General features: G+C 39.5%; 1 pseudogene; it reads right to left on the reverse strand.

Moving 5' to 3' along the window:
* LOC149178787 (uncharacterized) overlaps positions 1 to 9196 on the reverse strand; it is a 38903-nt pseudogene extending 29707 nt beyond the window's left edge.
* Positions 9197 to 13689: the final 4493 nt, after the last annotated feature.

A 13689-nucleotide genomic window follows, 5' to 3' on the forward strand; every position in this document is an offset into this window, starting at 1 on the left:
GTCACAAATCGTCATTTTTTATGAAAAGAGATCTGAATCATTTGTGCATTAGTTTTTATTATTGCATCATTCACATTAAGAGAAACTGAAAAGAAATACATGCAATTTTCATTTTAGAGTTTGAGTTTGTGTGCTAAATGGAATAGTGTAGGGAATTTGCATTTAGATTGTGCTCTTTTCTCTATGATCAAAAGAAATTTGATTGCTCTATCCCTAAGTAGTTAGGATTTTCATTGTTAAAACTGAATGGAAAGAATGCTTATCATGATAGTTGCATTCCTAGGAATTCCAGAATACATCATGTGGTGAACTTGAAAGGCAAATTCCTAAGCAAGATCAACTTAAAATGAACATCAATTTATCTAATAATGCATTGGAACTTAACGAAAAACATCTAGAGGTCTAGGCTAGAGACGTGTTCCGACATCTTTAAACCTAGTGGCTATTATTTTCACTGAGGTTGGGTGATTCCTCCTCTCTGATTCGATAAGTGCTAGTATGGACTTGTGCTCCCTATACCGTCAAGTATATGGTGGGAGACCCTAATAAGTTGAAATCCTTTACCCCTAGGAAGCCAAGTTTGTCGCCTTACCGATCACAATGCACCAAACACAACATTCGGGAAGATTGACTGTCGTACGTAAAGTCCTTGGTCATTTCTCTTTCATTTATCACCAAGGTGTATATTGTAGTTTTGCGATTTGTTTGGTAAACCCTCTTGTCTAGAATCTCCAAAGTAGTCACTTTCATTCCTTTTTGACTCTTTAAAAGTAAAAGGATCATCTAAGCACTTGTCCTTTCAGGCTCATTAAACATCGAAGGCGACTAGAGTCATATTTTTCTTTTTCTCGACTCTTTAAAAATGAAAAAGCGAAGTTGTGTTCCAGTGTCGTAAAAAAATAATTGACCGCGAATAACATCCTGATTCCTTAGTTGATTTTAAGTTGATAGAATCAAACAAAAATCGTGGAGGAACATCAACCCAAACCCCGTCGTTCGCGGAGAACAACGAGCCAACCGCCTTTGCCTCCCGAAGTGACACCAATTCGGACAAAGTGGTCTCGTTTAACTGAGTCTAGTACATCAAGAACTCCTAGTTCTTCATCTAGATTACCTGAAACATTTGTTTCAGTAGCTATAAAGACTCTAGTTACTCCGACTATTTCTGGTACATCCATTCCTAAAGAAGAAGTTCCACAATTACCTGAGGACATTAGCACTGATCCTAGTGAAATGGTAACCGAGGTTGTCCAACAACAAGTTGATACTCAACTTGAAATTATTCAACAAGAAAGTGCTTTTAAACTTGAATCATTTCAACCAGAAGTTTGTCCAGAATCTATTCCAGTTCAAATAGAAGTTACATCTAAACCTGAAGTTGTTCAGGAACCTCCCTCTGAAACTGTTGTTCATTTACCTAAACATCTGGAATCGAATTTCGACATTTAGAAGTTGTTACCCCTCAGACATCAGTAACTGTTGAAACTACACTTTCATCAACACCAGAAATCTTTTACGGACCTGACGGTTAAGTCCTTCCACCAGGTTTGATTGCCATAGAGGAGGAATTAGTAGGAGAGTCCACACCTAGAACCCCGTTTCACTTCGGAACTGGGCTTTATCTTTACCCTACTACTCCTGATTACTTTGCTTCATCTGATCCTGCTTCCTTTCAAGTACCCGTCGAATCTTTAGGACAACTTTTGGGCCAGTTAACTATGGCTAAACAACCGTTAACATCCCAGACTGTATCATTTGATGTAGCTATAGCAGAATCTTCTGTTGTAACTCCTTCGATGTTTTCTACCACACCTGAGTCGCACCTGTATGGTGAATCGTCCATCCCGATTGGTTACCAATCATTGTCAGGAACCCACTCAGGGGTTGCTTCTGCACCATGGTCATCACCCATGTCCTCAATCGGAATTCTACCTGGTTCTTCTCTAATGGGAACTCAACAATTTGATCCTGCATATCAGTATCAGGCTGGGCAATCTGGTCATCAAATACCTGTGTATCCATTAAATACTGGATTTCCACCATAAGGAGACAATTTTCTTATTCATCTTATCCTCCTTATTCCAGAGGACAACCATATGGTAGTTTTTCACAATATTCAAGTCAACCTGGAATTAGAGTTTGTCAATGGAAACCAACAATGCTAACTCAACCAAGGCTTGTGTATCCAACACAACCAATGCAAACTGTGTCAACTATTCCTACTACACCTATTGTTACCACTGTGCCACAGTCACAATCTCAAACTGTTGTATCTCAACCGGTACAAACTGATCCTTCTTCCTTGCAACCACAAGTTTCACGTCAAGAGGTTTAAGTTTCTCAAGTTGTAATACAACAACCACTTGTTTTTGGAGCTCAGCAACAACCTTAGGTTAGTATACCTTTATTTGGACTGACCCAGGCTTACATTGGTATAGTTGATTCACAACCTGGTCAACCTTTCATTGCTGGGCAACAACAGTTGGTTCAACAACCATGGTTGCCACAATTCCAACAACCCCAGTTCCAACAGTTCCAACCTCAGTTTGGACTTGGTTCCCAAGCTCAACCTGGTTTTGGTCAATATCAAGCTTACCAAGGTCCTGGGCAACAAGGGTTTGCAGGTTATGGACAACCACAAATTCAGTCTAGTTATCAACAACCACCTTATACTGGTTTTGTCTAACAACCACACCAAGGTTACCAAATTCAGATGCCCTATGTTGGTATGTAAAGACCTATTGCACAGGCAATTCCATCATATCCTGGGTATGCTCAACCTGACTTGAATCGACAGTTGCCATTCGTAGCAACTTTAGAATTACCAGATTTAAACTAGCTCACTAATGATCCAATCGCATATGCACCTTGGTGGCCGGTAATTCCGCATAAGTTACCATCTAATATTCCGAAGTTTAACAAAAATCCTGGAGAAGACCCATCGAATCATGTTATGACCTTTCATTTATGGTGTTCATCCAACACTTTGAATGATGATTCGATCAGACTTCGTCTTTTCCAAAGAACACTTACTGGTCCAGCTGCTAAATGGTACATTGAATTACCAAGAGCTTCTTTCGATAACTTCACCACTTTAGCCACTACCTTTTTGACCCACTTCCAGTTACCTATTAGATACGAGACTGGAACGGAGCTCTTGACCAACTTTAAACAGACTACTGCTACCCATATCTCAGATCATATTCATGAGTGGCGGCGTCGTCGTCGAATGGTTAAGACATATGTTCCCAATCAGCTTTTAGCTGAGTGGTTCATAAAGTCCTTGTTTCCATCAATCACCAAGGATGTGGCAAACGGAGGAGTCATCACAGAAGAGAAAGTTATCTCTCGTGCCCAATACTTGGATTTAATTTACACAAAATTCGGCACGCTCTATGATAAAATTCATGATGCACCTAGACCATCTTTCACTGTTCCACCACCTCCACAATCGAGTAGGGACTCTCATGCTGACGACGGTGTGATCAGTTCTTCAAGAACATAGGCAGCAAGAAGACCATCTGGTCAAACTCTTGCTATTTCCAATCAAGCTACCAATGCATCAGAAAACACTCATGCCTCAGAGATTAATGCCATGTCATCTGACAAAGGAAAAAATCCAAAGCAACCAGGAGGTAAGAAAAAGGGGAAGAATAATAAAAGGAAATAGGAAAATTCCACTCTAGAGAAATCATCTGAATCCCACACTGTGACTAGGAAACCTCGTTATCCATGTCTAATATGTAATGATGAGAATTATACAAGAGATTGTCCACATCGCTCTGAGGTCTCTAAACTTTTAAAGACTTCAACCACATCAGCAGTGTTGACAGATCCGTTTCCTACCCCAGAGACACATTTGGTTGCAACTGACAATGCTTCCACATCCCAAGTACTCATGTTATCCATCAAAAATCCACAAAATGATGTTTTGATGTCAACAAGAATCAAATATTATGGAAATCTGTTGTCATCGAATAACCAGGCCACTGATCAACCTAGTACTTTGAACTCAACTTCACCTAAAGTTGTTCCACCAATTGTACCTGAATTGACAATAAAACCACCTAAGGGAGTTGTGCACAAATCAACATTCAATCCTCATGCTCAAGCAGCTCAAAACTATAATATAGTGGAAGATCTGGCTCAATCACCTTCTGCTATGTCGACACTCGAGGTGTTGCAAAATTGTCCCTCCCAGAAACAAGCTTTATTGTCAGCAATAGGTGGAATAGATCCTACGGATTCAAATCTTGTGGTTTTTAACCATGCAGGATATTCACCACAGTTACCGACGCAATTAGCTTTCCTAATCCAAGTAAAATCTCTCAATAAGAATATTCACCGAACCATTATTGATGAGGGGACATCTACTTGCATTATGTCCATGAGCTGCTGGAAAACACTTGGTTCACTGCCTTTGTCATGATCACCAACTACGTTAAAAGCCTTTGATGGAAGAACATATACTCCATATGGGATTTTGAGTAACCTACAAATCGAACTAGGGGGCAAGACAATTACTATTGACGTTGAGGTAGTTGACGGACTCCTCGATTACAACATTTTACTAGGAAGGCCTTGGGTATATGCTATGGTTGCTGTCGTTTCCACGTACTTTCGTATAATTGCATTCCCTTTCAAGGGTGGAATCACAGTCATTGATCAGCTAGCCTTCTTTGCCAATAGTTCACAGGCTATGGGAAGCATTTCGTTGATACACGGAAACCCACTGTCACTTCAAAGTGTTGGAGTAGGTCTCCTTAAAGATCCTTCCTTGATGGGCACTTTCACCCTCCTGTCACCATCTGGTTTGGCGGAAGTGGCAAGAGTGGAGACTTGCAACATGATTTCTTCTACATCATCTGATTTTACGAAGATTTCCAACCACTTTGAAATTGATGGTCATAGTGAGGGGTTGCCATTCAGCCCCATTGAATCATCATAGCAATCAATTTTTTGGGCTTGTGCGGCAAACCCTAATCCACACTCAACAATTGTATGGGTAGATAGGTCGTTAGAATATGGTACCTCTTCGGATCCTTTTTCACGTATACATTCTACGGATGAAGGAATCGTCAAATCAATGATGATAGGAGAGACGCCGTGGGAGGATTATCATCATCGTTCCCACCTTTGAGATGACAATGAAGATTATTTAGATGAACTAAATCACCCATCGATTGTTGATTTCTTGTCAAATTCTGTAAATATTGTAGATTCTAAGCGTAATTTGTCCAACATAGAAGAAACGATTTCTATAAACATTTCGACCAAGCCTAACATTGTAGAAAACATTCATGTTGGCAAATCCTGTTCTCCATTGGAACTTGATATTTACTGTGCTCTTTTTCGCAAATTTCGAGATATCTTTGCATGGTCTTATGAGGAGATGTCGGGCATTGACTCAAGTATTGTTGAACATGAGATTAAAATGTACCCTAATGTCAAACCAGTATGACAGTGGCTTTGACCTATTCATCCTAAGAAAGTTGCTACCATTAAAGCAGAGGTTGAAAAACTTTTGCATGCTGGCTTCATTTTCCCTGTACCTCTTACTGATTGGGTATCTAATATTGTTCCAGTGATGAAAAAACAAGGGACAATTCGAGTGTGCGTCGATTATAGGGATGTAAACCAAGCATGTCCAAAAGACAATTATCCTACACCTTTTATCAACCAAATTATTGACGAATGTGCCGGATGTGAAATCTTTTCATTCATGGATGAATTTTCTGGCTACAGTCAAATCAATATCCTCTCACACAACCAATCGAACACTGCTTTTATATGTCTGTGGGGCACATTCGCTTATCGAAAGCTACCTTTTGGTTTGAAGAATGCAGGGGCTACATTTCAGAGGGTGATGAATTATGCCTTCCATGACATCAAGCACATTGTTCAACCTTATCTTGATGATTTGCCTGCTCATTCACGAAAACAGACTGATCACCCGCAACATTTGAGAGCAATATTCTTACGATGTCGACACTACAAGATAAGACTCAATCCACATAAATGTGTGTTTTGTGTTGGCTCTGGTCGATTGCTTGGATTCATAGTTTCAAAAGATGGAATTTGACTCAATCCCATTAAGGTTCAGGCAATCCTTGACTTGCCTCCACCTTCAAACTTGTTACAGATACAGAGACTTCAAGGGAAGGCAAACTTTCTGAGGAGGTTCATTCCAAACTATGCTGAATTAGCTAAAGGTTATACACATCTATTGAAGAAAGGGGTACCCTTCCATTGGGACCAAGTTGCGCAAGCTTCTTTTGATGCTCTCAAAGATTCCCTGATTAGAGCATCATTAATGTATGCCCCAAACTATCAAAAAGACTTTTGCTTGTATCTCGCCACTGCAGATACAACCATTGGTATGGTTTTAGTTCAAGAAGAAAGTGGAATTGAACATCCTATTTACTATTTGAGTCGTAATCTCAACTATACCGAAAGTAAGTATTCTTATGTCGAAAAGTTAGCCTTGGCAGCCGTTCAAGTTGTGCATAGATTTCATCATTACATCCTCCTCTGCAAAACTACCATTATATCAGATTGCAACCCTATGACATACATTTTGTCACGTCAATTTCTGGGGGGGAATATTCTAAATGGATAGTTATCTTGCAGGAGTTTGATTTGGAGTTCATCAAATCTAAATCAAAGAAATCTCTTGTCTTTGCCGAGTTACTTTGCGATCTTCCCTCATCCTCCAATGATTTAACATCAGAAGCATCAATCTTGGATGAGTCTCTATTTCTTATCTCGTCAAGTGATCCATGGTATGGAGATATACTGGTCTATCTCTAGACCCAAGATTTTCGGCCTAATACCTCTCGCTCTGAACAACGACATACTCGATACCAAGCCAAAGATTATCTGATCATTGGTGATACACTTTATCGTCGTGGTGTCGATACGATCTTACGTAGGTGCCTTACTCATGAGGAGGCCAAAAAAGCTTTGAATGAGTGTCATTCAGGTGCTTGTGGGGGGCATTTATCTGGTTACGCAACTACATAGAAAATTCTACATGTTGGCTACTTCTGGCCAACCATATTCAAAGATTGCATTCTTGTTGTCAAAATTTCCATGCTTGCCAGATATTTGACCGTAAAACCAAATTACCACCTGCACCACTGCATCCAGTCGTTGCTGTTGGCCCATTCGCAAAATGGGGCATTGACTTTATGACATGTAACCCCACTTTAGTTGAGGGGCATGGGTATATTATAGTCATCATTGACTATTTTACCAAATGGGCTGAGGTGATGCCAACATTGAACAACAGTGGCGAAACGACTGCTCTATTTTTTTTCAACCATGTGGTTTCCAGGTTTGGTGTACCACAAGCTATAGTTATAGATCATGGGTCGCATTTTCGCAATCACATGATGGTTGAATTAACTGCCAAATTAGGATTGTCACATGATAGTTCTACTCCATACTACCCACAAGCTAATGGACAAGTTGAGGCTATCAACAAAGTCCTTAAGCGCATGTTGCAAAGAATGATTGGAGTTCATAAAAGGAATTGGCATTTAATCCTGTACTCGGCTTTGTGGGCATATTGAACCTCGATGAGAAATGCAATCGGATTTACACCTTTTCAGTTGGTGTATGGTTTGGAAGCAGTCTTACCAATCCAATGTGAAATCTCGTCTCTCAAACTCGCGATTGACTTGCTACCTGACACTTCTGAAGAAGAAGCGCGTTTCTTGGAGTTAATCCATCTGGATGAAACCCATCGTGATGCCGTAGTGGCTAACGAGGCGCATAAAAAACACATCAAGGCACAATATGATAAAAATGTTAAGCCTCGTGTCTTCTCAGAAGGTGACCTGGTCTTGCTCTACAATCAGGATTCTGATAAACTTGGAGTAGGAAAATTTGAACCACTGTGGATGGGCCCTTACATCGTTAAATGTGTGTTGTCGAAAGGTGCCTATGAGTTAGTGGATTATGATGGGATTCCATTGTCACAGCCCCGAAACGGGTTGTACCTTGAACGCTACTATGCTTAGTTGAGTGTAGTAAAACTCACTGTATATATGCTTTGATTGCATTTGTGTCTGTGTTTCTTTTAGAGTTTTTTTGGTTAGGTAATCCACTTCACATTTGTTGCATATGTCGAACTTTTCGGAACCATTTGTTGGTTATGCCGATGGAGCTAGTTGTAGTACGTAGAATTTATCTTCTACAGCATGGGCCATTTTTGTTCCAAGCGGCGAGCTAGTGAGTTTTAGAGGGATATGTATTGGACGATCGACAAATAATATCGCTGAGTATAGCACATTGATTGAGCTCCTCTCTGATGCCATTTCTCTTGGGCATACGCCAAATCATCATTAGGCTAGACTCACAACTTGTCGTACTACAACTTACTGGCATCTATTCCATTCGAAACCCAGCAATTCATCGCATGTTCCTTAGAGTTCGTATTTTGGAAAGGTATTTTGAGTTTATTCAATATCAGCATATTTCCAAAAATCTAAACACATTAACTGATTCTCTAGTGAACTATGTGTTAAATAGACATTTGTGACATTTGTAAAGTAAACATTTTCAAGTCACATCATCATTTGAATAGGATTGCATCACTTAACCATAATAAAACTCTGAAAGTCAAATAGATAGTTGTATATAAGTTTTTACAAATAGTTTGTGTCCAAGACAAAAATCGGTCATCTGACCCAAAAAAATAAAAAATGTATGCAAAAAATATCCAAGTAGACTAATGTTGCTCATGATAACAGGTCACAGCCTGTGCTATCATGTGTAGGAGTCTCATCCAATGACTTGGCACGCCAATGGTGTGGCGCTGCAATCGCATAGGTAACTACTCGATCTGGACATCCTAGGTTCAAACCCTCTATGTGATCTTGTAGCTGGGCCAATGTCTCTGCTAAATCCAAGTCTCGGAGAACTTCTCTCCCAACAGCTCTCTATACTGGTGCACCTACCTCTCGTTGGTGTCCCACAGGTCGAATAGATCCAACATCTGCATGCATATAAAAATGTTTGTTTAGTCTTGGCAATAATAAAAAAAAACACAAAAAAAGTAGAAACTTTAAAAACAAAAACACTTTGGTCAAAACAATTTACCAATAGCACTCCACTGTGCCCCAACTGGTAACATCAGATCTGGATCACCACAGAAATCCATTCCTGAATATGGATATTCTGTGAAGGCCATGTCCTGATGGTCAAACCACTCAAAGAAAGCAGAGGTAAATGAGATCAATGACTGGCCAGCATGCCTAGCCATAAGATCTACCCACCTCTGCATCCATGGGTCTCTAGGTCTAGGTACTCCTAGTGAGATGTGTTGTGGCTGCATGAGTGGGATTCTCTCCAAGGAAAAAGAAATCAAGATAGACCCATAGCCAAAAAAATTTGTCTTTCCATTCTTTACCTTGGTTAGTTGTTCTTTCATGGATGAAAGAACTGCCTCACACCAGTTGAACACCTTTGGCTCCAAACACTCTAAAGCATATTGCATATATGACCTGTTTGCCAAGTGTAAAGTTGCGTTGCCAGCTAGTTTGGTGAGGGTAAAAAGGATTGTTCTCAATGGTAAATCATCAACATCCCTGATATTGATCTTTCCGTCTCTGCTAGGTTGAGCTCCTTCCCGGCAGAACTGTCGTATATAATCTCTCACTGATTCACCTCCTCTGGTAAATCCTGATAATGAGATGGGGGCACCCCGCCTCGATAGTCCAGTCAGAAAGTAAATATCATCGATGGTAAATGGGATCATTTTTCCCCTAATGTGAAAAACCTGATCGGTAGGATCCCAAGAAAGGAAAAGGTATTGCAAAAGCTCAATTTGTTGTCGCATGCTGGATAATCGAAAATATTTCAGCAACCCACAATTCCTTAAGGCATCAACTGTTCCCTGATCATTTAGGGCAATCATGTCTTGTTCTTCATGCTCTCGTTCTCTCCATATAATCACCATTTTGATCCGATGAATGTCTGAAATGAAACCATTAGACAAATTAGGATCCATTTTTTGCAAAAAATAGTTGAAAATTTGGGAGAAAACAGTTGTCAAAATTTGGTTTTTGCACCCATCACACCCCTCCATTAGAGACAGTGCGCTGCAATGCATACTGCCTTCTAGGTGTATGCAATGCAGTGCACCTTTCAATATTGAAAGGGTGCGCTGATCCAGAGTGCGCAAAATGAAACCCTAGGGGCCTCAAAAACAATTTTTTTTTGCTTAAAACTGAAAATAAATGGAATAAAATGGAAGAGAACAGGTATATCTCCTACTTGGTCCAGAAGGCACGAGAAATGGTCCATTGAATCCTCTGCAATCAGCTAGTGAACTTTGAGGTAGAAAATTGCTCCAGAGCACCAAAACAAAGGGTAAAAGTGAAATGGTGAAAATGAATAATAAAACTTGTTTTTATGTTTATTTCTTGCATGTTAATCGAGTAAACATTTGTTTTTATTCATTTTTATCCATGAACATGTATTTTTAATCCTCTTTGATAGATTTTTTAGCAGGTTTAACAACTAAAAGCAGAATTTGATGTGCTTAAGTGTAAATTGAACATCTTTGACCACAAAGCAAACTTTTATCTCTTTTTCGAGCTTTGTTAAAAATGAAAAAGAAACCCCCTTGGAGTCCTCTTTAAACTCTTTTCAGACTCTCTAAATATGAAAAGATTGTCGAGTGCTTGTCTATTCCAGCTCGTTAAAGGATTGGAAACGATATCTCTCTTGTATTATTTTATGCTTTTTCGGACTTGAGAGATTATTTTACGAAAAAGAACTTGTGGAGTTTCCTTTTCGTCCCTTTTCAAACTCTCTAAACATGAAAAGGACCAAGTTGTCTTTGTCGTTAAACTCGTTAAAAACATCAAATAGTGACAAGCTTGTCCATCTAGACAAGGCCGAGTTTCACCTTCGCTAGACTCGTTAAAGCATCAAATAGTGATGGATTCGCCCGAAGGGTGAAATTATACAACAAGCATATGTTATCCTCCTCAAGCTTGATAAAAAATAAAGAGGTATTGGTCAACAATGACTGGGGAAAAAGGGAAAAAGTCGAGAAAAATTTATGGTAGCAAGTCGCTCTTGAACATGACACTTTCACTTCATCTCCATGACTATTTGGGTTGGGTTATCTACTTGATGGTTATCACACCATTGGTCTATCATACCATCCATTACTTGGTTTTGGGTCAATGCTGCCAATTCATTTAGTGTCGCTGATATGTTCAAGAGAAGTCATTCAGTTCAAACTTCATCCTTTGCAATACCGTAAACCTTCATTTTCATGACCACCATTCCTGAACCTTGTGTCGTCAGTTGATTTTTCATCTCCAAAATCATTTACCTCATTTTGTGTCGTAGATGTGGGATACATCAAAGCCCTCCTGCGACGAAGTTGCTTCTTGTCAACATCAGCACATCATCCAAGAAGTTGACTCAGAAACACCCCTTCAGTACCTTGAAGCATGCATACATCAATGGCAGGTTTCTCGCTTCTGGTGATAGGTTGACATCAATGGCCTTTGACCAAAAGACTTTGTATGGTGTTCGACATCAAATCATTTATTCACACCATGCGAAATGTACTATAGTACCTTGAGGGTCATTATCATTATCGGTGATTCCTCTCGCGTCTGTTAGCAGCTTACATCATTGGCTGGTAATTAGACGATATCTTTCCATGTTCGACTTCAGAACATCAATTCACATGGTTAGACTTGTACTTGAGCAAAAGATTGAACGAGATTGAAGACCCCAGATCTAGTTCCATCCATCTGGGCTATGATATTTTCAGGAGTACTAAATCAAATGTACAATGGCCTTACATTCATGGTCAACCATTCATGGGCCTATATCGGTAGACGGCCATATTTGTACATGTAATGAAAGTTTATAAGTTGAGCATGGGTATGCCTTCCCTCAGCTAGTTCATGAGAAAAATCAAATTATCATGATATATGTATTGTAATTGATGCAGGTCACCTTCCATTTCGAAACCTCCTCTCCTCATGATAAAGCATTTCACTCGACATCAAATATTTTCGACTTCATGCTTTAGGGTGCAACTGTTACAGATCCATTTGGGCACATCAACCCCAACTTGCAGATCGATACTATTAGGGCCCATCAGCCCCTAATACAGTTGTTACATGTCCTAAATAAGTTGAACATCAAAATGCCTCACTTCCCAAGAAGTTCCATCACTAAAAACATCCAAAAACTACCTCTAAGAAGATCAGCATAGGCATGCCTTCATTAGGGTGCGCTGTATTGCAAACCATACACTGACAGGGTGCTATGCAGTGCACTTGGTCCCTCTTTGGCCTGCACTGAGTGAATTTGAGTGAACTTCCATGAGGGTTTGAATATTCCTTATCCATTGGAAGCCTCTAGAATTTTCTCAATGCCACCTACACCTTTGAGTTCACATTTGGATGAGAAAGGGAATTAGGAAACATCAATCCCCTATCCCTTCTTCCATGGAACTGATTTCTAAATTTAGAAAGGCATTCATTATCACCATTGATGGCATAACCTCTTGCATTCACCTATAAAAAGATCACTCATATAAGAGATCAAGGGCTGAAAAATATTGAGTTGTAAGGAGATGCTGGTGATATGAGATTAGAATTGAGTGCAAGTATTGTAATAGTGTTGAAGTGTCTTGCTTGTCATGAGGTGAAGAGGATGGGATTGAATTGGAAGAGTGTCACTAGATCGAGCACATATGGGTTGTAATTCTTCCTCTTATCAATAAAGTCTTCAAAACCTTTTCCCTTATGCTTGTGTTATGTGTTGATGCTTTCATATGTATATCATGTTCTAGATTCCATGTTATTTATAAACAATAGATCATTATCATTTTCTTTGATGGGTTTTTGTTTCTGTCTGTGTGCAGGTACTTCTCAAGCGATTTAAGTATGGGAAGGAGTAATAGAATCGGTCAAGGGAGATAAGGAACAAATGGAAGCTACTAGTAGGTTCTCTGTTCTCCTATTTTATCTGTTGTTTACAGGAAAGGTAGAGATTACTTTGTCTATTGTTTCTAGATCTGCTACTAAATCTAGAGGGTTAGGCGTTTGTCCAAGAAAACTAAATTTTCCCAAAACACCACCGCAATCAACTGAGTACCAACTAGGGTAGAAACTGATGTCCACCGAAACCAGTTTGCGAATTTCTCATGAAATCCTTAAGCTATAATCACTTGAGCCCAAATCCAATCTCAAAAATAATCACCAAATAGAATGAATCAAGAATGGCCTTCTTTTCCTTTTTAAAAGACTTGTTGAATCTTCTCCAGTCTTCTAAAAATCTCCCTTTTTAACATTATATTGATGAAGTAACTTGATCCTCTAAGTGAATTTTTCCCCTTTTTATTAATTAATAATTTTCCCCTTTTTATTTATAATAATAAAATCAAAGTGAGTTGGGAAAAACTCCCTTAGTCTCCTTAATAATTTTCTCATCCTGCCAGCCTAAAGGAGACAATTAGGAAAGCAGGAATGATAACTCCATGCTCAAGTAATTGGGAACATTACAAATGAGTTCATGCGCTTCCATGACTGAGCCTTTATTGATAGTATACCACGCCCCTGTGGACCTGAACTTGCTGACGTGACATGGTGACTACACGGGGATGCAAATAATGTTAAGGACAAGGTAAGGATGGGTTGAGGGAGA

The sequence above is a fragment of the Pinus tabuliformis genome, chromosome 4_1, assembly GCF_031772625.1.
Source record: "Pinus tabuliformis cultivar Carrire ecotype Pingquan chromosome 4_1, CPIR1, whole genome shotgun sequence".
NCBI classification, from domain to species: Eukaryota; Viridiplantae; Streptophyta; class Pinopsida; order Pinales; family Pinaceae; genus Pinus; species Pinus tabuliformis.